Source organism: Arachis duranensis, chromosome 10 (genome assembly GCF_000817695.3).
Source record: "Arachis duranensis cultivar V14167 chromosome 10, aradu.V14167.gnm2.J7QH, whole genome shotgun sequence".
Taxonomy (NCBI): Eukaryota; Viridiplantae; Streptophyta; class Magnoliopsida; order Fabales; family Fabaceae; genus Arachis; species Arachis duranensis.
Genome location: NC_029781.3, coordinates 71,935,320 through 71,938,581, shown reverse-complemented (window position 1 = coordinate 71,938,581; position 3,262 = coordinate 71,935,320).

The window sequence follows — 3,262 nt, the reverse complement described above, 5'->3', positions numbered from 1 at the left end:
AATGCCTGATGTGTGGAAAACAATCCAACACAAAACTCACTGGCAAGTGTACCGGATCGCATCAAGTAATAAAACTCACGGGAGTGAGGTCGATCCCACAGGGATTGAAGGATTGAGCAATTTTGGTTCAGTGGTTGATTTAGTCAAGCGAATCAAGTATTGGTTGAGTGATTTTGTATCCAACAGTAAGTAAATAGTAGAAAATGTAAAGGGAGAGGGATGAATTGCAGAAATCAAAGAGAACTAAAAGTAAAAGTGTTGAATCTTAAAGAACAAAAAATTAAATGACTGAAACTTAAAGTGCAAGAAATGTAAATTGCAGTAACTTAAAGTGCACGAAATATAAAATGGTTGAATGGAAAAAGGGATTTGAGGACTGGGAATTCAGAATTTAAGCAAGGAAAATTAACTTGCAGTAATTATCAAAGCAAGAGATGAATTAAAATTGTCTAGATCTCAAATAAAAATGGAAATTTGATTGCAGCAGCGGTTAAACAGAAGCACTAAAAGGAAAATTGGATCTCAGGACTCCAGAGACTAGATAGCAAAGTCTAGATCTCAATTGCCTTCCCAGATCCAAGTTCACAAAGCAATTAAAGAGAAATTGAAGAATGAAGCAGTAAAGGAAATTGAATTCAACTCAATTATGCAGTAGGAAAATCAAAGAGATCTTAAATGGAGATTGAGACAGAAGTTCCTCAATTCTTCACACTCAAGACTCAATCAAGAAAAGTAAAAAGTGCTCAAGCAAGAACAAGGAAGAAGAGAGATCAATTCTCCTTCCCAATTCTCTAAGATTTCAGTTCAAAGCTCTCAAAGAAAATGAAGTCTAAAGATGTAAAAATTCCAAAATCAAAAGAAAGGTCCTAATTACATCAAACTATCTCCTATTTATACACTTTCTATTCTTGGATTTTGGAATTTGAATGGGCTTTTGATTTGGTGAAGAAATGAATTAAATTAGATTTTTAATCCAATTTTCAGCCCATGAAGAATTTGGCTCCAGGAGGCTGCTCTGCTCTTGTGGAGAGTAGAGCAGGGAAATCTAGCATGAGGCCTCGTGCATGCTTGTGCTGCGTGTGTAGCATCAGGATGCTGCCCTGCCCTTGCAGAGAGCAGGGCAGTGTGCGTGCGTGCTTGCTGCTGGCCGTGCCAATTTATGTGCGTGCCCAAGCTCCTAGCCGTGCGTCAATGTGCTGCCCGTGCCATACTAAGGAACGCTGCTCTGCTCTTCTTGTGGGCAGCGCAGCAAGGCAACCAAGGGTCCTTGGTTCGAAACTTGGTGGGGGGCATACGCTGCCCCTTTTTCCTTGGCTTTCTTGGCACGAAAGTAGCGCCTAGTTCCTTGCTTCCCCAAGGGGCTGTGTTCGATCCTTGAAGGTTGAAAACTTGTATTTGAGCACTACTTCCTTCCCTTCTTGTCTTGGGTTCGAAACCCATGGGTAGCACTAGGAGAGCAATTTCCTTTGAATTTTTCTTGCATGGAGCCCGATATTGCTCTTGAGGAGGGCAGGGCAGAATTTCTTTGGAAGCTTGGTTCACTATGCTGCCCTCTTGGAGAGCAGTGTGCTCTTGTGGAGAGCAGTGTTGCTTCCTCCTTCAATGTTGCGCCACATTTCTCCTTCTTTCACCACACCATTTTCTTTCCTTGGCCACACTTCTTAAGCCACGTTTTTCTTCTTTTCTTCTTTTCTTCACCTACAAGAAATCAAAGCAACCAATCAAAGTATCTCTAAACTCATAAGGTTTATAAATCATTAAAAATCAATTAATTTTAGCTCAAACATCATGATTTAGCATCAATTGAATGGTGGTTGTTTGATTTAAAGAAGTCATGCATTTTCATTCCAAATTACTTACTTAGGATGCAAGAAAGTGCATAAAGACTAGTGAAACAAGTGAAATTAGCTTGAAAAATGGGTATATGATGACTTGTCATCACAACACCAAACTTAAATCTTGCTTGTCCCCAAGCAAGCATCATCACTAAGAGAAAATGAAATGAACAAGAAGAGCAAACATATCCTTATTAGGCATATAGCAAAACTTGATTAATGGAGTTTTTATGCAGGAAATGATAACTCAGTTATTGTTTGCTGTTACATAATATACACTTTTCCTCAAAGGCTTACTAAGCTTGCTGTTATAAGGTCTACTTTTTACTTGCTCCCTTGCTAACTTTTCTTTTTCTTTTTTACTTAACAAGCTTATTCTTCTTTGAAGGCTTGGTGTCAAATGTTGTAGTAGCCTTTGGCTTTATTTTTACTCAACATCTTTCCACCATAGACACATGACTCACTATTTCCTCCTAGGATCATTGATGCCCAGTATCTCTTTGGATAACTAAATATTCTGTATCTAGGTTATTCTTTATTGTGGACTTTCAATTGGCCATCCCAAATCAATTGATCTAAGTGACCGGGTTTTGAAATACCCCTCAGAATTTACTTGTCCAAGCATATCCTAGTACAAGAACACCACAGGCATGTGTCCTAGGGTCCAAGCTATTGGTGTCCAGCCTTTATTCTTTGTTTTTTTGCCACATTGGCTTTTTCCACTTCCTTTTCTTTCTGTTTTATTTTGTTCTTAATGGATTTTTTTTCTTTACTGATAGGAACCTTTATGACAGCAAGCTAGCTCACACTTCAATGAAAATGACATTTTGCAACAATTATTTCATGAGTTATGCATTTAATCAGACACATATACCACCATTAACTTCCATTCTAACTTATGCAACATTGGATATTTACTTTCTAATTCAACCATTTCTCTTTTATTTAAGCATATGGGAAACAAAACAAAATTTAAAGCTAAGTGATGAATGACAAGTGATGAGCAGATAATTTGTATACTTTTTGGCATTGTTTTTAGTCTGTTTTTTATATGATCTAGTTAGTTTTTAGTATATTTTTATTAGTTTTTAGTTAAAATTCACTTTTCTGGACTTTACTATGAGTTTGTGTGTTTTTCTGTGATTTCAGGTATTTTCTGGCTGAAATTGAGGGACCTGAGCAAAAATCTGATTCAGAGACCAAAAAGGACTGCAGATGCTGTTGGATTCTGACCTCCCTGCACTCGAAGTGGATTTTCTGGAGCTACAGAAGCCCAATTGGCGCGCTCTCAACGGCGTTGGAAAGTAGACATCCTGGGCTTTCCAGCAATATATGATAGTCCATACTTTGCCCAAGATTTGATGGCCCAAACCGGCGTTCAAAGTCACCCTCAGAATTCCCAGCGTTAAACGCCGGAACTGGCACAA